The sequence below is a fragment of the Gracilinanus agilis genome, chromosome 4, assembly GCF_016433145.1.
Source record: "Gracilinanus agilis isolate LMUSP501 chromosome 4, AgileGrace, whole genome shotgun sequence".
NCBI classification, from domain to species: Eukaryota; Metazoa; Chordata; class Mammalia; order Didelphimorphia; family Didelphidae; genus Gracilinanus; species Gracilinanus agilis.
In genome coordinates, this window is record NC_058133.1 from 125082870 (window position 1) to 125106957 (window position 24088).

General features: G+C 36.1%; 1 protein-coding gene and 1 pseudogene across 1 annotated transcript in view; one reads left to right on the forward strand and one right to left on the reverse strand.

Moving 5' to 3' along the window:
- Positions 1 to 24088, forward strand: part of SPATA17 (spermatogenesis associated 17) — a 273537-nt gene that overhangs the window by 61839 nt on the left and 187610 nt on the right. The window lies entirely within an intron of this gene.
- On the reverse strand, positions 13046 to 13456 carry LOC123245710 (annotated as a pseudogene).

Here is a 24088-nt window from a genome sequence, read left to right on the forward strand (position 1 = left end):
TTGACCAGTACTTTGTCTATTTTATCTGTTTTTTCAAAGTACCAGCTTCTAGTCTTATTTATTAATTCAATAGTTCTTTTACTTTCGATTTTATTAATTTCTCCCTTGGTTTTTAGTATTTCTAATTTAGTTTTCATCTGGGGATTTTTAATTTGCTCACTTTCTAATTTTTTGAGTTGCATGCCCAATTCATTGATCTCTGCCCTCCTTAATTTGTTAATATATGCACTCAAGGATATAAATTTCCCCCTGAGTACTGCCTTGGCTGCATCCCACAGAGTTTGGTAGGATGTCTCATCATTGTCATTCTCTTCAATGAAATTGTTGATTGTTTCTATGATTTCTTCTTTGACAATTTGGTTTTGAAGAATCATATTGTTCAATTTCCAATTGGTTTTTGACTTGCCTGTCCAGGTGCCCTTACTGATTATTATTTTTATCGCATTATGACCTGAGAAGGTTACATTTATTATATCTGCTCTTTTGCATTTGTTTGCCATGATTCTATGCCCTATTACATGGTCAATCTTTGCAAATGTACCATGTGCAGCTGAAAAGAAGGCGTATTCCTTTTTGTCCCTATTTATTTTTCTCCACATATCAATTAGATCTAATTTTTCTAGGACTTCATTCATCTCTCTTACCTCTTTCTTATTTATTTTTTGGTTTGATTTATCTAGATCTGAAAGAGGAATATTTAGATCTCCCACTATTGTGGTTTTACTATCTATTTCCTTCTTGAGCTCTGCCAGTTTCTCCTTTATGAATTTGGATGCTATACCACTTGGTGCATATATATTGAGCAGTGTTATTTCCTCATTGTTTATACTGCCTTTAATCAGGATGTAATGACCTTCCCTGTCTTTTTTAATCATATCTATTTTTACTTTGGCTTTGTCAGAGATCATGATAGCCACTCCTGCCTTCTTTTTCTCATTTGATGCCCAAAAGATTTTGCTCATACCCTTAGCCTTGAACTTGTGTGTGTCTACCCGCCTCATATGTGTTTCTTGTAGACAACCTATGGTAGGATTTTGGTTTCTGAACCACTCTGCTATTTGCTTCCGTTTTATGAGTGAGTTCATCCCGTTCACATTCAGAGTTACAATTGTTAGTTGTGTATTCACTGACATTTTTTGTATCCTCCCCTAGACCCACTCCTTCTTATTGCACTATTTTCTTTTACACCAGTGGTTTGCTTTCAGCCAGTATCCCTTATCCCCTCCCTTGATTGACTTCCCTTTCTGTCCCCTCCCTTGTTGTTCCCTTCTTTTTGTTTTTTTTTTTTAAAGACCGAATGAATTCCCTCCCCCTTCTTCCCTCCCTTTTTGGCCTCCCCACTCCCCTGCTCCCTTTGGTTTATCCCTTCTGACTTTCTCAGTAGGGTTAGATGGAGTTTTTTATCCAGATGGATAATAAAGCTACTCTTCCTTCTCCGGGTTGATTATACTGAGAGTAAGGTTTGATTATTACCTCTTAATGCTCTCTTCCTCTCCTTCTTATGGTAGTATTTATTCCCTCCCCTTCCCATGCCTTCTTTGTGTGTAATAGAATATCTTATTTTTCTTATTTACTCGGATTTTTCTTGGTGTCCCCTACTATTCCTCCCCTCTTTCCCACCCCCCATGTCATCTTAGACCATTTAGTATCCTGTCCTCTCCCTATGAATTATTCTTCTGGTTGCTATAATAGTGAATATTATAATAGTGTATAGAGTTCACTACAGAGAATTATACATAGCATTTCTCCACCTAGTAATACAGATAATTAGATCTTATTTATGCCCTTAAAGAGTCAAGCTTAAAAGACTATGAGTTTTCTTTCTTTTCCCTCTGTTTCTTATTTACCTTTTCATCTTTCTCTTGATATCTGTGGTTGAGTTTCAAACTTTCCAATTAGTCCCGGTCTCTTTTGTGCAAAAACTTGGAATTCTTCAATTTTGTTGAATGCCCATACTTTCCCCTGAAAGTATATGGTTAGTTTCGCTGGGTAGTTGATTCGTGGCTGAAGGCCCAGCTCTCTTGCCTTTCTGAATATTGTATTCCAAGCCTTGCGTTCTTTTAGTGTTGAGGCTGCCAGATCCTGTGTGATCCTTATTGGTGCTCCTTGATATTTGAATTGTCTCTTTCTGGCTTCTTGTAAGATTTTTTCTTTGACTCGAAAGCTCTTCAATTTCGCTATTATATTTCTGGGTATTGACTTTTCTGGGTCCAGTTTAGAGGGTGTTCTATGGATCCTTTCAATGTCTATATTGCCCTCTTATTGTAGAACTTCAGGGCAATTTTGCTGAATAATTTCTTTGAGTATGGAGTCCATGTTTTTATTAATTTCTGCCTTTTCTGGAATACCAATGATTCTCAAGTTATCTCTTCTAGACCGGTTTTCTTGGTCTGTCACTCTCTCATTGAGATATTTCATGTTTCCTTCTATTTTATCAGTCTTTTGACTTTGTTTTATTTGTTCTTGTTGTCTTGAGAGATCATTGGTTTCTAAATGTTCGATTCTAGCCTTTAAGGACTGGTTTTCGGCTCTAATGTTTTGGTTTTCCTTTTCAATCTGGTCATTTTTGGTCTTCAGTTGTCTTGTCTCACTTTCCAATTGCGAAATTCTGCCTTTTAAACTGTTATTTTCTTGCCAGATTTCTTCCATCTTCCTCAGCATTTCATTTTTAAACTCTTCCATAACTTGTGACCAGCTTTCATTTTTTTGGGGAGGTTTGGATTTTTGTTTTCCCTCCTCTGTTGTCTGGATTTTCTCTGTGTAGAAGTTGTCCAGTGTTCCAGAATTTCTCTTGATGGTCTTTTTCTTCTGGACTTCCTTATTGCTGGCCATTGTTATCCCCGCCCCTTTTCCGCTTTGTCTTTGCACTCTGGGTCTGCCTGGGCCTTGCAAGCTTTGGGGGGGGGGGTGTCCGGTCTCCTTGTCCTCGGGGTCAGGCCTCCTGGTAGACCCTGGTCTGCCCCTCTGCCCGAGGTTCCTTCAGCAGTCTTTGGGGCTGCTTCCACAGCCACGCTCAGGTCTGCACCGGGTCCTCACTGGAGGTCCAAGCCTGGGCTGGAGATTGTTATTCAAGCCTAGGGCACTGCCTTTGCCTGCGCTGCTGCTCTTAGGGCCCTGCCTTCACCCCGGCAGAAGGTAGTGAAAGTCCATGGGCTGGAGATCTTTATTCGCACCTGAGGAGATGCCTTCAGAGCTTGGGAAAGGCCGAGTTTTAGGGGCCTTTGTCCAGGCCGGAGGCGGTGCCTTCACCCACGTGGGCGCTCAGGGAGAGTCCCAGCCACCTGGGGTCCCTTGTCTTGCAGCGCACAGGTACGGGCTCAGGGGCTGCCAGTGATTTTCTGGTTGCCCCAGTCCTGTTTACCAGCTTGTGAGGTGTGGGGGGTGGGGGAGGGGCTTCTTCCTCTCGTGTTTTAGTGTGGACTGTTTCACCCCTTTAAAGTGTGGAAATGCCCCGATTCTGCGTACCTTCAATGCTGCGCCCTGTTGTGGGGTTCCTTCGTTCCTCTGGACTCGTTTTTATTTCCCCTTGAGGGGTCCTGTGTGGTTCGGTCAGGAGAGATCAAGCAGCTGCTCCTTACTCTGCCGCCATCTTAACCGGAAGTCTCTGACTCCACATTACATTTTACTTAGGGGTCTATTGTTATAAAACTGTTATATGATAATGGATGGCACAGGGTCCTCTGATGGTATGAGGAGATGAAGTTGAGTGAGTGTGGAAATCCCTAGGTGTAACACTAAGTTGTGGTATTGAACACTAAGGACTCCACAGGAGTATTTGTGAATAAACTAATACATCCAGCTTCAATATAACAATGTCCCAGGAATAAGTAAAGGATCAAGTAAAGAGACTATGGGTTAGATCACACAGCTCCTTTGACTACTTATCATGGCTCCAATGATGGAAAATGCTAGTGACTATGGCTTAACTTTAGTTTGAGTAATCCCTCTTCCTTCAGATACCCAAGGATATGTTTGATAATCCTTAGGGTAAAAATGGCATCCACTTAAGTAAGTTTCAAGATTTAATGATAATAGACTTGAGGAAAGGGAAACAGGGAACTGATGGAAAGAGGTGTAAAGGGAATCCTTGGCTAAAGCTACAGATGGTCAGGTGATATCAAATTGAAGGTAGTTAGGGTTTGAGATTAGCAGTTGAAGAGGTTTGCCTTTCTCAGTTGTTTACTGGCCAGGCCAGGCTGCTTAACCTGAACCAGGTTGTTTGATAGCATTTATATTGCTTCTTCTTTGATGATCAATTAATTAGGATGTATAGTATAGAGACACACAGAAGATAAGGGTATGGTAGTGATCAGAACTGGATGCAGGTATCCTAAATTGATTTGGCCTACCCAACTCTCAACCAAACCTCCGCCAAATCCCTTCTCCAAATTGAGAGAGCTTTTGGTCCAAAATCCTGCTATTTATTGTCTACCAGCAACTGTCTTTTGCCCTTGCTGGCTCATGCCAGGCTTGGTTGATTCTAAGTTCCAAACTGCCAAATGTCAATCACTCTGCTCTCCATTTTGCATAGCAAAAATGATATTACACTATTCACTTGTATATCAAATGAAATTTAGTTTGAAAGCTTATAGCTAACTACTCCAAAAGAAAAGTAAAAGAAAATCCAAGAAAAAGAAAGAAATATTCGCAGTAGAGTTTCTTTCAAGGAACTCCTAATAACGAAACCCTATGGTGAGGGAACAAAGACTAACAACCAAATGAAATGATCCCAAGAGATAGTAGAAAGAGCCAGGAAACACTAAGAATATCAGTACCAATATGTATGTTGACCAAAGGAGAATCTTCCAATGACCTACAAAAAGTGAACTATGTTTTGGTTTTGCCAGTACCAATTAATAACAATGTGTACACAAAATGGAAGTCAGTTTCTCCACTTGATGGATATATCTCCTGTGTTACACATCTTGATTATTGTGTTCATTTTGGAATACCCTATTTTTGCAATGACATTGATAAGTTTGTGGCCATCAAATGAAGGGGTGACTTGAATATATCAAGGTTAAATTTTGGAGGGATAGGAGTTTGAATAAAAGTCAGGAGAGCAGTTTATTAAATGCACATTATTATTAGGGAAATATGGATAGGAAATAGTAGAAAGTGAAAGTAATCTTACAATATCTTCTAACTATACCTCAGATCCCAATCCTAAATAAATTTCTCTGAAAAACCCTAAATCTATTTGCCTCAGAGGGCAGTATCTTCTGCTAGGCCAAAGCCTTCGCCTACTCTTCTAGTCTCATTATTTAATAATACAATCACTATCTATCTACCTTACCTACCCAGGTTATTAATAATCAATAAGGCTATTAAGGTCTTAATTCTTTACTCTGTCTCCACCTAGAAATAGTACTAGTAGCACAACCTCTCCCCAGGAGACCCAGAGACCAAAAACCCTTTTCCATTCTCCGCAACTGACTAATTTCTCTCAACCACACCCTTCTAATTGTCACTAACTGGCAAGTGGCACAGCAGGGGGTCTCTAACTGACAACCTGCACAGCAGGGGGCCTCTTAATGAAAAATATTATTACTCCTTTTCCTCTTAAATTTATAAAAGGAGAAATTAATAGAAACTTTCTTAACATATCCCCCCCTGAGAACCATTGGGAGACCAGTCTCTCCAATAGAACTTTCAAATAAAACTATCCTATACTCTGTATTATGAACAAGGAGAAGTACGGAAAGTAAAAAGCAAAGCTATTTTTGCAATATGCAAGTCTCAAATAATATACAATTCCAAATATTTACAGTTACAGAAATTATAATCACAAAATTCATACTATACTCTAGATAAATAAAACCTATTCTTATTATATACTTTACAGAAATAATAACCTAAAGATATTAATTCAAATACATAAAATTATGATACACAAAAAATTAAAGAAGAAAATAAACAAGAACCTTATATACACATTATAACCTTTAAAAATAAATAAGAACCTTATATATACATTATATACATTTAACATTTACCTTATATACACAATTTATATGAGATATATAAATGAGATTATATATGTATATATAACCTCATCTATCTATCTATCTATCTATCTATATATCTATCTATCTATCTATCACCTCATACATTTAATATATCCCCCCAAGATGGATCTTATCTCAATACATACATTTATATATCTCATATATATCCTAATATATTATACATCTAATATATATATCTAATATATCCCTCTTGAGGTGTATCTTGATCAGCACTTACAAGACTTTACCATTACTTATCATTTAGTTAATTTCAACTTTTTCTACAAAAGTATATATATAACTTTTTCTACAATCCTAAAGAAGTATTATTAATATAATTATTTTACATAGAACTAATAAATCCTATGACATTATATATAGCAAATAGCATAATATAATAACATAATAAAATATCATAACATAAATTATACACTTACCCATTACATTCCATTTCAAACCTTTATGTAAGAGAAACTTTTATTTAAATGCAAAATTCAGTATCCTTAAAATAATGTTCATTTGTAGTAGTCCTTGTAGTAATCCATAGTTCTTGTAAATATTGTCCAATTGTCCATTTTTGTCTTCTTCTTGAATTTCAGTATCCTTAAAATCAGTGTCCATTTGTATCTGTAGTCTTATCTTCAATGTAAGCCGATAATCATTTTCGATGGCTGGTATCTGGAATGGACCTTCCTAGGCTGCCTGAGGTGCTTCTGTTCGCTGAACATTTTTTATATAAACTATATCACCCGTAAGAATCTTTACATTTCACCTATAGTTCCTAGATGATAAAACAAAACTCTGGAAATTAGTGTTAAATACAAACATTAATAACATTAACATTTTTAATATCATTTGGAGCAAAGAACCATGTTACAATGTGGTTCATAGCTATATAGGGAAGAATGGACTGGGATAACTGGTACAATTATATCTGGGTCTAGAAAATCAAATGTTTCACTATTTGATTCCAGAGTCATTTCTTTCCTGGCAAACCTTCATAAAGAACCATGACACCTCTTTGATATTCCTCTTGTTGAGGAGGATTTACATTTTGGCTAGCACGTGGACATGCTCCATTAGTGAAAAATTATAACAAGTCATTTCCTCAGTTTGGCTACTATTTCTATTATTCTAATAATTTCCAAAATTGTTATTTCAGAATTTTTTTCCGTTGTTATTATTATTTCTAGAAAAGTTATTCCTAAAGTTCCCACCATTATTTCTAAAAATTGCTGAATCTTTGATTCCAGCATATGCAATTTCTCATCAGGTGTCCACTTTTTCTGGACAAGTAGTACATTGGCCTCTGGTTTGTATATTCTTTTTGGGTTGCATATTCTCATACAGGATCAATAGGTAACCCAAAATTAGTATCACTTTTTTCAAGCCTTTTAATTTTTCGCTTTAGTGTTTTTATCTTCTTTCTTAATGCAACCACTAAATCACTATCATTGGCATCTTTTGTTTCATGCCCATTATGAACATAAGCTGCCACTCTCCTTAATTCTTCAAGGTCTATATTCATTCAGTTAGGGCAGTTGTTTTTGACTGACTTTGCAACAATTCTTTACAAACTGCCTTCTTAGTTTTCTAATAGCTCTTTCTCTTGTATCTTCCTCCCATTTCTATAAGTTTGTCCTCGAACTATGAATGATTTTCTCCTATTCCCTGCTTAAACTTTTCAAATTTTGTTCAGGTACCAAGTCTATCTGAACTAGCTCTCATTGCATTAAAAACTACCTCTCTAGCTCTTACTTTCCCGTTCACCCCCAAACTGCCCCCCCCCATAGCCGATGCGCATTTCCACTGGTTTTAACATGTGTCATTGATCAAGACCTATTTCCAAATTGTTGATAGTTCCATTGGTGTGATAGTTTCGAGTCTACATCCCCAATCATGTCTGCCTCAACCCATGTGTTCAAGCAATTGCTTTTCTTCTGTGTTTCCACTCCTGCAATTCTTCCTTTGAATGTGGGTAGCATTCTTTTCCAGAAACCCCTCAGAATTGTCCTGGGTCATTGCATTGCTGCCACTACAGGAGTCCATTACATTCTATTTTACCACAGTGTATTGGTCTCTGAATATAATGTTCTTCTGGCTCTGCTCCTTTCACTCTGCATCAATTCCTGATGCATTATACTTCTAATGCTTTGAGAGATACTATCTTCAAGTTGATCACCTTTAGAAATAGTTTCATTTTGTTTTGTTATAGGTTTAGTCATTGAGAGATACTATCATCAACTTTGGAGATTGTTTCATTTTGTTGATTTATACTTTTATTCAATTGAGAGATACTGTCTTAAACTTTGGAGATAGTTTCAGTTTGGTGGACAATAGTGTCAGTCAGTTTCGAGATGCAATCCTCAAGATATAAAACTCTAGTCTCCATTAATCTCTCTTTCAGTTGCCTCTTTTTCTAACTAAGTAAGAATTAAACTAAGTAGTACCCTTGTAATGATGCGTACAGAACAAATACTCCTAACTGATATTAACTGGAGATAATCCAAAACAGTGAGATTTAAAATCTCAGTAAAAGTCCCAGGTATTGGTAGTTCTCTGAGGTAATGAGGCATTGCCTCCTTCACTATCCAAACCATGATACTGAACAACATGGTTACATTCCTATCCTTTTCCTAATATTGGAAAGAACAGAAGATCAATAGATTAATTAAACTCCTACCTGGCTCACCAGGCTGTCAAGGGTTAAATTTTTTGGGGTAGGACTTTGAATAAGAGTCAGGAGAGCAGTTTATTAAAAGCAAAACACTTAGTTTATTATTAGGAAAATATGAATAGGAAATAGAAAGGAGGACAATGAAAATAATCTTACAATATCTTCTAACTATACCCCAGATCCCAATCCTAACTACATTTCTCTAAAAAACCCTAAATCTATCTGCCTCAGAGGGTAATATCTTCTGCTAGGCCAAAGCCCTCGCCTACTCTCTAGTCTCACTATCTAATACTATAACCACTTATGTATCTACCCTATCTACCCAGATTATTAATAATCAATAAGGCTGTTAAGGCCTTAATTCTGTTCTCTATCTCCAACTAGAAAGAATGCTAGCAGCACAACCTCTCCCCAGGAGACCCAGAGACCAAAAACTTTTCCAGTCTCTGCAACTGACTAACTTCTCTTGGCCAGACCCTTCTAACTGTCGCTAACTGACAAGTGGCACAGCAGGGGGTCTCTAACTGAAAAATATTATTGCTCCTTTTCCTCTTAAACAAAAAAAGGAGAAATTAATAAAAATTCTCTTAACAAATAGTAACACAACTAGAGACCTCTCCATGTAATTCAGTTGAAGGAACTTTTGAAAATTTTGGGTCCTGGTTGGGGTGGAGAGTGGAATGAAAATGCAACTTTTGTTATTTCAAACATTTGAAAAGCCTGACATATGGAAAAATAATTAAATCTGTTGCAGAATTGTCTGATAATGGAACAAGTTGCATAGAGGTGATGAAGGGGACATTTTCTAGCAAAGTCGAGATGTACATTTGTCTGTGAGAATGTGATTGAATTCCTTTTACTATATGGGTTTGTTTAGGTAAATGCTGAAGTCCCTTTCAGTTATGAAATTCTGTGAATATGTGAAGCCTTTCCTGGTCCCTTTTTTCCAACCAAAAATGATCTTTCCAGTCTTAAATCCCTTATGCCATTTTTTGATGGCTCCTATGCACTTAATCATTTTCATTTGCCCAATTGTAATTTGTCCCAGAAATATCCCCATTTTCAGGGAATCACTTCAAAAAGCAGGTCATTCATTTAATTGACTGCTCAGAGTGACTTTCAATTTTATCACAATTAGAGGCTTCAATATTGATAAAGCACTAGGACCTTGAATTAATTTAATATGCCAATCTTATTTAATAAGTTATAACTTTTTTCCCTTTGATTTTGCCCTTAGCACAGTTACTCTCTGACTTGTGCGTAATAGCACTGATTTTTAGTGGTGCTAAATAATAGGTAATTGACAACAACAAAGTCTTTGATAGCAAAAGGATTCAAGCCCTTTTCTCTGAGCAGCTTTAGTGGGGTTAATCAGAAATACAAGCAAGAATGCAGGATTTGAGGTTAAGTTACCAGGTTTAACTCTAAAGACAAAACAAAATCAAAGTCACTGGATCAAAGTTACTGAATTCATTGAATTTTAGAGTTGGAATACTTGGTTTCTAGAACTAGTTCTATTATAAAAAAAAAAAAACTATGTACAAGTCCCACCTGTGGAATGGGAAATATACAAGTTCCTTGATACATAATCGGGTTCTTTTTCTAGTACACCATATACTGTCTGGTTCACTTAGTCAAAATCAAAAAGAAAATTGCAGAGTTAGAGATATTGAGAATGAGACACATTTTAAGCAGAAAAGAGGTTCAGCAGATCTTCAAGTTTTGGCACTCCTGTTAGGTCTTATATAACTAGTGGCACTGCCTCTTTAACCTGTCTTTGACATAGAAGTTAATTCAAGTTTGGTCAGTCTGACCCTTGACAATTCTGATTCCTTTATATATCTTAAGAGACTGAGGAAGTTAATATTTGATTATCTCTTCTTTCCACCTGCCTAGAAATAGTCCTAGTTCTTCCTTATACTTAAAAAAACTCAAGTATTCTACATATCCTGAAGCTATCTACATATATCCCTCCTTTTCTTAACCAATTCCCTGACTGAAGGATAAAAAGGTTAACATTATTTGTCTCTCCTACCTTTTCTCTCATTTACTTCTCGACCTCATTGCTCAACTGAAACTGTTTCCTCCAAATTTAAATTTAATAGTCTTTTCTCAATCCTCAATCCTTTCTTGACCTCTCTGCTGTAGTAGACACTCTTGACTACCCTATCCTCCTGAGTATTCTCAACTTTTTAGGTTTTTGTGGAGGAAAAGGAACAAACATTTATTAATGCCTATTATGTGATGAGTATTGTGCTAAGCACTTTCCACATATCTCATTTGATTCTTACAACAACTCAGTGAAATAGATAATATTATGAACTCCATTTTGTAGTTGAGGAAACTGAGGCAAACAAATTTAAGCGACATAGACAAGGTTACAAAGCTAATTATTGTCTGAGACTGAATTTGAATTCAGGTCTTCCTGAGTCCAGATCCAGGTCTTTTCTCACTGTGCCATCTGTCACTTGCTTTTCCTGGATTCTCTTACCCACCTAACTATTCTTTCTCAGTCTCTTTTGTTTGATCATCATCCATGTCCTGCCCCTAATTTATGAGTAAAACACAAGATTCTATTCTACTTCTAAATTCTGCTATTGCCACACACAGTAGACATCTCAAAAAAGATATCCCAGAAGCATTTCAAATTCAATATTTGAAAAAAGAACTCATCTTTCCTACCAAGCCCTTCTTTTTTTCTGAAATCTCCTATTTCTGAACAGAGTAACACTATCCTTTTGGTCACTTATGTTTAAATCTTTAGAATCATCCTTAATTCCTCAATATTTATACTTATATACCAAGTCTAGTTGATTCTACCACTATGTTTCTTTTTTCTTTTTATTGTCAAGCAAAACACACTTCCATATTGGTCATTGTTATAAAAGCAAAGTAGTACATAATCAAAACCCCCAAATAAAATAAAATAAAAAATATACTCCTGTGAAAGATGACTCCAACAATTCTTTCTCTGGAAGTAGATAGTATTCACTGTCATAAGTCTTTCAGAATTGTCCCATATCATTACATTGCTGAAAGTAGCCAAGTTTTCACAGATAACCATTGTCCAATTTTGCTGTTATTGTGTACAATGTTCTCCCAGTTTTACTTATTTCACTCTGCATCAGTTCCTGCAGATCTTTCCAGATTTTTCTGAAATCATCTTGCTTATAATTTATTATAGCACAATAGTGTTCCATTACCAACATGTACCACAACTTGTTCAGCCATTCCCCAACTGATGAAGATCCCCTCAGGTTCCAAATTCTTTGCCACTAAAAAAAGAACTGCTATAAATATTTCCTTTCCCCTTTTTTATTATCTCTCTTGGATATCAATCCAGTAATGTCTGTTAGTACACTTCTGAAATCTTTTGCCTTCTCTCTCTTCATCTGACTACCATCTTCCCTCTGTAGTTATACTTTCCTTATTGACCTTCCTTCTCCAAGTCTTTCCTTTCTCCAACCCATTTGTCCACACAGCTGTAGAAGTGATATTCTTAAAGCACAAATCTAACTTTGTCACTCATGCTCAATAAGTTCCAAAATCTCTATTATCTCTTTCCTCAAATAAAATTTATTTTGTTTCGTTTTTTAAACCTTTCACAATTCACTTTCAAGTGACAACGTTCCAAGCTTCTTAAAAATGAATTATTTATCATGTACTTTAGAATCCATCTAGAGTGGTCTTCCTTTTGTTACTCACATTCAACTCTATCTACAGCCTGTAGTTTAGTACCCCATGCCTGAAATAAACTTCCTCCTTAACTCCACCTTTTTTAATCTCTGACTTCCTTCAAAGCTAAGCTCAAGTACCAACAGAGGGAATATGCAGTAAGTGGAAAGAACAAAAATTGTAGTTGAGACAATGATCATGTTATTTTTTAATTAGTGATATTTAAGGAAGGAAAAAACAGGACTAATATCTCACATGCCCTTTGACTGTGGAAGAACACATCTTAAATAATTCATAGACAGGATAGGTAGGATTCCATATCCTGAAATCCTAAAGAACAAACAGGATTGAGTGGAATGGAGGACCCAAAAAGATTCTTTACCACCCCACCCCCTGATTTTCTTTTTATTTCACTAGGGACGAGGGGGAGAAGTTCAAGGGAGGGATAGAAATATGAGGTTCCCTGTCTCAGATAAATGCTGGCACAGAGGATGGGCATTCTCCCCCCCTGAAATGGTTCTCTTGCCTTTACTAGGCCTGAAGCCCATATCGAAAATGAGGAAAAGTTCATTGTAAGCCAGGGCAGTGCAGGCTGAGTTCTGGTTAAGTGCAGGGTTCCCCAGGAGCTTCCTGTGTCAGTCAGGTGTTCCAGGTAGAATTTACATGCAGAGAATGGGTGCAGCTCTTAGTGCACAATACTCTCCTTATGGCGATGGTAATTGTAACGGAAGAACTAGACCCATATGCTGATTTCATGGGCTGTCTTCAGGATCTCCACGGCCTTATGTTTGATGTCATGGAAATCTACTTTGTTCACTGCCAAGACCTGGTCTTCTTCCTGTAGTCCTGCCTGGTGTCTATCTGAGTCAGGAATCACCTTAGAGATGAAGATACCTAGCTTAGAAGCCTTTCACCAGTGGATGTTGAATCGTAGCTAAGCTCTGGGGGACTTCTTCAGTATCTGAGGCAGGAACTGGGTCAATTCATTATTGTAGTCTGGGTAGTAGACCCTCTCATGAGGAGGAATCCAGGCCAGGGGATTCTCATAGTGGTGCAGGAAGACTACCCAATGAGGAATCTGGCCTTCCATGTCTGGAGAGGGATCCAAGCTGCAGCTGCCTCACTTGAACTAGGGCTCTGGCGCCACTGCCAGCTTGGACTTTTAGGTGCCTGTGCCGGTGACTGAGAGCCAGAAGCAGAAGCCCCAAGAAGACACTTTTTGATAACAATGAGAATATATAAAGAACCTGATATGACAGTAGCTAGAATTTGTAATGTCAGACTTTTTAAAAATACATATCAAAGAAACAAAGACAAAGTAACTAAGAATGAATATAAAAGAATTTAAGATACTCTAAGACTTTTGTAAAGAAGGAAAATTCTAATATGAGTTCAGGCAAATGGTAAATGCTGAAGGAAATAAACTGCACATTTAAATTTATGTTGAGAGCAAAAGGAAGATCAGGAAGTCCTAGATTCCTTTCTTATGATGTATAGGAGAAAGTGATGGACAATGGAGAGAAGGTAAAACTGCTTGAATCCCTATTTTTTTATGTTTTCTCTCATTAAGAACCAGCCTCTTCAGTAATTTTTGCAAAATCTTGTTTCAACTGTCATAAAGTGACCTTCTTCGAGGGAGAATGAGTTACCCCAATAACTTTAGATCATTAAACAGTAGATGTTTAAACAGTCATGGATAAGTAGCATAATACCTTTGGAATCCAGGTGCTGTTTGCATCACTACTGACAATCAAAGAAAGAGCTTTAGAAGAAAAAGACAGATTACAGAAATTAATAACTCATTAAGAAAATTATGCCTGATAATTGGATTTGAATTTCTTTCTATACCATGAGTTAAAATATAATAATAGCAACTTTGTGGCCAGGAATGGCATGTTCCAGAAAGGGTTTGGTAAAAATGTTTTTCTCTGGAAAATGAAAGAGACAAATTGGGAAGTAGAGGAGAGAGAAAACTGCCTAGTGTATCTACCCAGCTAGATACTATAGAGAGTAAATGTAATTTAAGAATAGTAATAGAAGAGTCAGTAGACATGCTGAGAGCTAACATGATTGGGTAAAGGATGTTCAGCTTGCACAAACCTTTCAAACAAGCAAAAATAGAAAATAAAGCACCTCAAAACAAAGGAAAGAATGATGGATATGCTTCATTGGGTGAAAAAAGGGAGTATCGCAGAGAATGTAGCATCACAGGGCACTAGAACAATGCCAACAAGCCTTTCTGCTGCCTAACAGCCTGAGGCAAGGAAATAGCAGACTGGGAGAAGCCCAACACCAGCCTAATTCCATACCTATTGCTTCCACATGGCTTGAGGGAAATAAAGAGCCAAGCAGGGGAATAGTTCAACTCAGAATGCCAAATGGCCTGAGGCAACAAAATGGCAGGGTTGCAGAATAGCCCAAGTGGCCTGAGGCAAGAAACAGAGAAGGGAACAGGCAAGCAATGAGATTACAGGGAAACCAACAGCAAAGGAACTTGAATGCAACTGGACAAAACTGCAGTAAGCCTCTTCACAAGATACTAGCCAACCCACCCCCTTGAAACAATTGCTGAGGGACCCAAACATCAAAGAAGGCTACATAACTTGGAAAAGCATTCCTTCTTCCCCAGGACCAGAGCATAACCTCAATAGATAAACAAGGTAATGAGGGGGAAAATAATAATTAGGAAAATGAATGAGAGTCAAAAAATAAAACTCTAACCATAAAAAGTTATTTTAGTGACAAGGATAATCAAAATGTTAACTCAGAAAAGGATAACAATGGGAAAAAGGATACATGAAGCCCGAAGAAAGAAAGGATTTCAGACCTTAAAAGAACCTTGCAAGAATTTGGAAAAAAGTTTAAAAATCAAACAATAAAAGAAATGATAGAAACAGTTAATAACGTAGAAAGTAGAACAAGACAAATGTAAATGAAGCAAAAAAAATACTAGAATGGGCCAAATGGAAAAGGAAACAAAAAATCCAAGGAAGAAAATTAATTCCTAAAATTTAAAATGGACTAAATTGAAGGTAATGATTGCTTAAGACTTCATGAAACAATAAGACAAAATCAAAGATTAAAAAATTAAAGAGAATCTGAAATGCCTCCCTGGGGGAAAAAACTGATTTAAAAATAGATCTAGAAGAGATAATCTAAGAATCATCAGATTACCTGAAAGCTGTAATCCGAAAAGGATCCTAGACACCAAAAAATCATTTGGGAGAAACTGCACTGACATCTTTAAATAGGAGGAGCAAGTAGAAGTGTAAAGAATTCATTAATCACCTCCTGAAAGAGACATTGAAATAAAACATCAAAGGGCTATTATAGCAAAAACAAAACAAAAACAAAAACTCCCAGGCCAAGGAAAAAGGTTCTACAATCAGCCATAAGGAAATGAGTCAAATGCCATGGAGCCACAGTCAGGATTACATTAAAGTCAGCAGCGTCTACATTTAAGAACCAAAAGGCACGAGATATAATATTCTGAAAGGAAAAAGATCTATGTATATAACCAAGGATAACATGCCTAGTGAAAATGAACACAATAATTCAAGGGGGGAAAGGGATGGGTTAAATTTTTTTTTTATTTTACATTTAAAAAATTTTATTTATTTAATTACTTAATTTAGAATATTTTTCCATGGTTACATGATTCATGTTTTTTCCCTCTCCCCTCCCGGAGCCAATGAGCAATTCCACTAGGTTTTACATGTATTTTTGTTCAAAACCAATGTCCATATTAATAATATTTGCAATAGAGTGATCATTTAAAGTCAACATCCTCAATCATATCCCCATCGAACCATGTGATCAAGCAAATGTTTTTCATCTGCATTTCTACTCCCACAGTTCTTTCTCTAGAGGAGGATAGCATTCTTTCTCTGGATTGTCCTGGATAATTGAATTGCTGCTAGTAGAAAAGTCTGTTATCTTTGATTGTGCCACAGTGTGTCAGTCTCTGTGTACAATGTTCTTCTGGTTCTGCTCATTTTACTCTGCATCAGTTCCTAGAGGTCTTTCCAGTTCACGTAGAAATCCTCCAGTTCTTTAAGAAAAATAGTATTTCATCACCATCAGAGACCACAATTTGTTCAGCTATTCCCTAATCAATGGACACCTCTTCATTTTCAATTTTTTGCCACCACAAAGAGCATTGCTATATATGTTTTTGTACAAATATTTTTTCTTATTATCTCCTTGGGGTACAAACCCAGTCAGTGGTATGGCTGGATCAAAGGGCAGGCAGTCTTTTAAAACCCTTTGGACATAGTTCCAAATTGCCATCCAGAATGGTTGGATCATTTCACAACTCCACCAGCAATGTGTTAGTGACCCAATTTTGCCACATCCTCTCCAACATTTATTACTTTCCTTTGCTGTCATATTGTCCAATCTGCTAAGTGTGAGGTGCTACCTCAGAGTTATTTTGATTTCCATTTCTCTAATTGTGAGAGATTTAGAACACTTTTTATGTGCTTATTGGTAGTCTTGATTTCTTTATCTGAAAATTGCACATTCATGTTCCTTGCCCTTTTATCAGTTGGGTGATGGCTTGATTTTTTATACAATTGACCTAGCTCCTTATAAATTTGAGAAATTAGACCTTTGTCAGAAGTTTTTGTTATAAAGTTTTTTTTTCTAATTTGTTGCTTCCCTTCTAATTTTGGTTGCATTAGTTTTGTTTGTACAAACCCTTTTTAATTTAATGTAATCAAAATTATTCATTTTTCATTGGTAATATTCTTTCTCTTCCTTGGTCTTAAATTCTTTCCTTTCCCACAGATCTGACAGGTATACTATTCTATGTTCACCTAATTTACTTATAGTATCCTTCTTTATATTTAAATCATTTACCCATTCTGAATTTATCTTGGTATAGGTTGTGAGATGTTGATCTAAACTTAATCTCTCTCATATTGTTTTCCAGTTTTCTCATCAGTTTCTGTGAAATAGTGGGTTCTTGTCCCCAAAACTTGGAATCTTTGGGTTTATTGTATTCTATCTTCCTGAGGACATTTACTGCAAGTCTACTTCATTGCTCCTCCCTTCTGTCCCTTAGTCAGTACCATATTGTTTGGATGACCACTGCTTTATAGTACAGTTTAAGATCTGGTACTGCTAGGCCACCATCCTTCACATTTTTTTTTCATTAGTTCCCTTGATATTCTTGATCTTTTGTTCTTCCAAATGAACTTTGTTATACTTTTTATAATTCTATAAAAAAGTTTCTTGGTAGTTTGATAGGTATGGCACTGAATGAGTAAATTATTTTGGTAGAGTTGTCATTTTTATTATATTAACTCATCCTACCCATGAGCAATCAATATTTTATCAATTATTTAGACCCAGTTTTAATTGTGTGGAAAGTGTTTTGTAGTTCTGTTTATATAATTCCTGTGTTTGTCTTGGCAGATAGATTCTTAAATATTTTATATTGTCTAGGGAGATTTTAAATGGAATTTCTCTTTCTAATTCTTGCTACTGAGTTGTGTTGTGCAAAAGGGAATTCTTTGTTCTCTTTGTCCATTCCAAGTTTACATTTGTGAAAGGGAATCCTTTATTCCCTTTGTCTATTTTGAGTTAACACTTTGGCTGACAATAACTTAAGTACCCCTACTTAGAACCTCGCCAGATTGTGAAGACAGGATTGATTAACTCTCCCTTGTCTACTTTTGAATTGAATAAGCAAAACCTTGAACACCATACTAAAGCTTGGTGGAGGAGCTCTCCACCTTTCACCTCAATCAGCCAGGAATCTGTGAATCCTTTTGATGAGTATTTACCTCTCCAGAAGATGATAAGTGGTTCCCACAAATACTGCCCCTTAGGCAATGCTGGGCAATTTGGAAGCTGTGATTGGCCCTTGTGAAAATGGAAAGGGACAAGAAGCGACTATAAAAGGCCCTGAATTTCTGTGGTTGTAGAAGTTGACTCTAAGAAGGAAGTCGACTTCAAGAAGGATTTGGACTTCAAGAAGTAAGTCAGCTTCAAGAAGAAGGTCAGCTCAAAAAAAGAAAATGGTTGGGGGCAGCTGGGTAGCTCAGTGGATTGAGAACCAGGCCTAGAGACGGGAGATCCTAGATTCAAATCTGACCTCAGACACTTCCCAGCTGTGTGACCCTGAGCAAGTCACTCGACCCCCCATTGCCTACCCTTACCACTCTTCTGCCTTGGAGCCAATACACCGAAAAGTACAAGGGTTTAAAAAAAAAGAAAGAAAGAAAATGGCCCTCAGGAAACACCTTCAGTTCAAGCCATCCTCTTGACCTGCCTCTTGGAGGGAACTTGGGTGAGTGGATCCCTGGCTTTCCCTTCCTGTCTTCTGGAGAGAATTAAATTCCAGTTGAACATCAACAAGTTCTGGCTGGGTCAAGCCCCTGAGCAATATTTAGTAAGATCAGCTGATGTCTTCTCTACACTTCTGTATTTCTCTGCTTTCACTCCTTACATCTCTTTTGTAAATAAAAGCTATTAAAATCATTTCGACTTTGAAGCAATAATACTTTGTTGTTTTTTTTATAGCAATAATACTTTGAATTGATGATTGGCAACTAGCACATTATTTATAAATTTCATATATTTAGTCAAACCATTAAAATTTAATTCCTACAGATGGAAATATATAGAAATGCTGATGATTTATGTGGGTTTGTTTTGTATCCTACAATGCTGCTAAAGTTGTTGATTACTTCTACTAGCTTTTTAGTTGATTCTCTAGGATTCCCTAAGTAGACCATCATATCATCTGCAAAGAGTGATAGTTTAAATTCCTCATTGCCTATTTTCATCACTTCAATTTTTTTCTTCTCTAATTGCTATTGCCAGCTTTTCAATAATGCAGGTGATAATGGGCATCCTTCCTCACTCCTGATCTTATTGGGAAGGCTTCTAACTTATCCCCATTGCAGATGATGCTTGCTGATGGTTTTAAATATATAGGTTTATTATTTTGAGGAAGGGCCCATCTATTCCTATATACTTTCTAGTCTTTTCAATAAGAATAAGTGTTGTATTTTGGCAAAGACTTTTTCTGCCTCTATTGAGATAATCATGTAATTTCTGTTGGTTTGGTTTTTGTTATTGTCAATTGTGTGAATGGTTTTCCCAATATTAAACCATCCTTGCTTTCCTAGTATAAATCCCACCTGATCATTGTGAATAATCCTCATGATCACATGCTGGAATCTTTTTGTTAGTATTCTCTTTAAGATTTTTTTTTGTATCTATGTTCATTAAGGAGATTGCTCTGTAGTTTTCTTTCTCTCTTTTTGGTCTACCTGGCTTTGGAATCAGTAACATATTTGTGTCATAAAAGGAATTTGGTAGAACTCTTTCTTTGCTTATTTTGTCTATTAGTTTTTCTAGTATTGAGATTAGTTGTTCTTCAAATGTCTGATAGAATTCAGTTGTGAATCCATCTAGCCCTGGGGATTTTTTCTCAGGGCATTCCTTGATGGCTTGTTCAATTTCTTTTTCTGAATTGGGATTGTTTAAGTATTCCATTTCCTCTTTTATTAATGTAGGTAATTTATAATTTTGTAAATATTCACCCATTTCATGGAGATTATCATATTTTTTTGCCATATAATTGGACAAAATAGTTCTTAATAATTACCTGAATTTCCTCATCATTATAGGTAAGGTCTCCCTTTTCATCTTTGGCACTGTTAATTTGGTTTTCTTCTTTCCTTTTTTAAATTAGATTCACCAGTAATTTATCAATTTTATTTGTTTTTTCAAAGTACCAGCTCCTAGTCTTATTTATTAGTAAAATAGTTTACTTTCAATAATTTCTCCTTTGATTTTTAGGATATCTCATTTAGTTTTTATCTGGGGATTTTTAATTTGTTCTCTTTCTAGTTTTTCAAGTTGCATGCCCAATTTATTGACCTCTTCCCTCTGTTTTTTTTGATACAAGCACGCAGGGATATAAATTTCTCCCTGAGTACTCCTTTGGCTGCATCCCATAGATTTTGATATGTAGTTTCTTGATTGTAATTCTCTTCAATGAAATCATTAATTGTTTCTATGATTTGTTCTTGACCAACCAATTTTGGAGATTCAGATTCTTTAATTTCCCATTGATTTTTTATTTACCTCTCCATGTACTCTTGCTAATTATAATTTTTATTGCATTATAATTTGAAAAAGTTGCATTTATTATTCCTGCTTTTTTGCATTTGTTTGCCATGTTTCTATGCCCTAGTACATGGTCAATCTTTGTGAATGTACCATGTGCTGCTGAAAAGAAGGTGTATTTCTTTTTGTCCGTATTTATTTTTCTCCATATGCCTATTCTCTGATTTTTCTAAGATTTCATTCACATCTCTTACTTCTTATTTATTTTTTGGTTTGATTTATCTAGATCTGATTTGATAGAGGAAAGTTCAAGTCTCCCACTAGTATAGTTTTACTCTCTCTTTCCTTCTTAAGCTCCAGTAGTTTCTCCTTTAAAAATCTTGATGCTATACCTTTTGGTGCATACATGTTGAGTACTGCTATTTCTTAATTTTCTATACTGCCTTTATCAGGGTGTAATTACCTTCCCTATCTCTTTTAATGAGATCTATTTTTATTTTGACTTTGTCAGATATCATGATTGTGATTCTTGCCTTGTTTTTCTCAGCTGATGCTCAATAAGTTTTTCTCCAGCCTCTTACCTTTACTCTATCTGTGTCTATCTGCCTCATGTGTGTTTCTTTTTTTTCCAACCCTTACCTTCCATCTTGGAGTCAATACTGTGTATTGGCTCCAAGGCAGAAGAGTGGTAAGGGTAGGCAATGGGGGGTCGAGTGACTTGCTCAGGGTCACACAGCTGGGAAGTGTCTGAGGTCAGATTTGAATCTAGGATCTCCCGTCTCTAGGCCTGGTTCTCAATCCACTGAGCTACCCAGCTGCCCCCATGTGTTTCTTATAGACAACATATGATAGGATATTTGTTTCCTATCCTCTCTGATATCTGCTTCCATTTTATTGGTGAGTTAATCCCATTCATATTCAGAGGTATCAATAAAACTTTTAATATTGTATATAATTTATATATCTCTATATATGTACACATAGATATATGTATATAATTATATGTAACACCTATTAATATTCAAAACACTAGAAAGTATAGGAATAGAAGGACCACCCCTCAAAATAATAAAGAGTATATCTCTAAAAAAACATCAGCAAGTATCATCTGTAAGGGCACAAATTAGGAGCCTCCCTAATAAGATCAGGAGTGAAGCAAGGATGCCCATTATTACCTCTTTTATTCAATATTGTACTAGAAATGCTAGCAGTAGCAATTAGAGAAGGTAAAGAAATTTAAGGGATTAAAGTAGGAAATGGGGAGACTAAACTATTACTCCTTATAGACGACATGGTGGTATATTAAAGAATCCTAGAAAATCAACTAAAAGGCTAGTGGAAATAGTTAACAACTTTAGCAAAGTTTCAGGGTAAAAATAAACTCATAAATCAGCAGACTTTCTATATATTTCCAACAAAACTCAGCAGCAGGAGTTAGAAAGAGAAACTCCATTTAAAATCAGTCTAGACCAGTGATGGGCAAACTTTTTAAAGATGGGTTGAAAGGAAAGGAAATGCTTATCTGTCAGTCTCTTTTGAAGACAACTCTTTCGAAGTTTCATTGTATTCTATTCATTGTATTCGTCAGATTAGGAATAATGTCATGGGGCCAGATAGAATATTTCAGGGGGCTACATCTGGCCCATGGGCCATAGTTTGCCCATCACTGCTCTAGACAATATAAAATATTTAGGAATCTATCTGCCAAGACAAATATAGGACTTAAATGAACACAACTACAACAAACTTTCCACAAAATTTAAACTGGGATCTAAATAATTGGAAAAATATTAGTTGCTCAATGGTAGGAGGGGCTAATATAATAAAAATGACAGTCTACCCATATTAATCTACTAATTCCATGCCATACCCATCAAATTACCAAAAAAAACTTTTTTATAGAATTAGAAAAAAAATTATAACAATTCATCTGGAAGAACAAAAGATCAAAACTTCAAGGGAAATAATGAAAAAAAAAGTGAAGGATGGGGGCCTAACAGTACCAGATATTAAACTGTACTATAAAGCAGTGGTCATCAAAACAATATGATACTAACTCGGAGACAAAAGTGTGGATCAGAGGAATAGAATAGGGGTACCTGACCTCAGCAACCTAGTGTTAGATAAACACATAGATCCCAGCTTTCGGACCAGAACTTTCTATTTGACAAAAACTGCTGGGAAAATTAGAAACCAGTATGGGAAAAATCACGTTTAGATCTTCATCTTACACCCTATAACAATATAAATGTAAAATCACTGATTGAGTTAAATATAAAGAGTGAAATTATAAATAAATTATGTGAACATGGAATAGTATACCTGTCAGATCTGTGGGAAATGAAGGAAATTAAGACCAAGCAAGAGATAGAGAACACTGCAAGATATAAAATTAATGACTGATTATATTAATTTAAAAAGGTTTTATACAAACAAAATTAATGTAACCAAATTTAAAAGGAAAGCAACCAGGAGAACATTTTATAACAATGCTCTGTGACAAAGGCTTAATTTCCCAAATACATAAGGAACTAAGTCAAATTTACAAAAAATCAAGCCATTCCCCAATTGACAAATGATTAAGGGATATCAGTGGTTAGTTTTCAGATGAAGAAATCAAAATTGAAAATAATCACATGGAAAATTATTTCAAATCCCTCATGATTATAGAAATACAAATCAAAACAAAGCTGAGGTACCACTCACACCTAGAAGATTGACAAATATGGCAACAAAGGAAAGACATAAAAGTTGGAGGGGACATGGCAAAATTTGAACACGAATACACTGCTATTGTTGTAGTAAATGTGTCCATTCATTCTGGAAGGTAACTTCAATTATGCCCAAAGTGCTTTAAAATGATTTCTGCTCTTTGATGCAGCCATACCACTGCTGGGTTTGTACCTCAAAGTGATAATAAGGAAAAATACTTATACAAAAATATTTATAGCTATGCTCTTTGTGGTGGCAAAAAATTGGAAAATGAAGAGGTGTCCTTCAATTGGGGACTTGCTGAACAAATTTGGTATTTGATTGTACTGAAAGGAATGATGAGCTGGAGGATTTCTATTTGAACTGGAAAGACCTTCAGGCATTGATACAGAGAAAAAGGAGCAGAACCAGGAGAACATTGTACACAGAAACTGATGCCTTATTGTATAATCAAATGTAATAGACTTTTCTACTAGCACCAATGAAATAATTCAGAACAATCTAGAAGAACTTATAAGAAAGAATGCTATCCACATCCAGAGAATGAACTGTGGGAACAGAAATGTAGAAGAAAAACCTATGATTGATTATGTGATTTGATGGTGTTATGATTGTGGTTTTGGCATTAAAAGATCACTCTATTGCCAATATGAATAACATGGTGATAGGTTTGAATAATGATACATGTATAACACATTGGAATTGCTTGTCAGCTCTGGGAGGGGGAGACGAAGGGTGGGAAAAGTCATATAAAAACATTACAGAGTTTCCCAGACAGAAGTCTCAAATGCAAAATATATAGAGGGTGATAGAATGTGGGAACAACAAATTAATTAGGTTGGAGTTGCATGCTGGGAGGTAAGATGGCAGAGTAAAAGATGCTCTGATCTCCTTAGCCCCCACAAGCCCACATAAACCACCTCAAAACAAA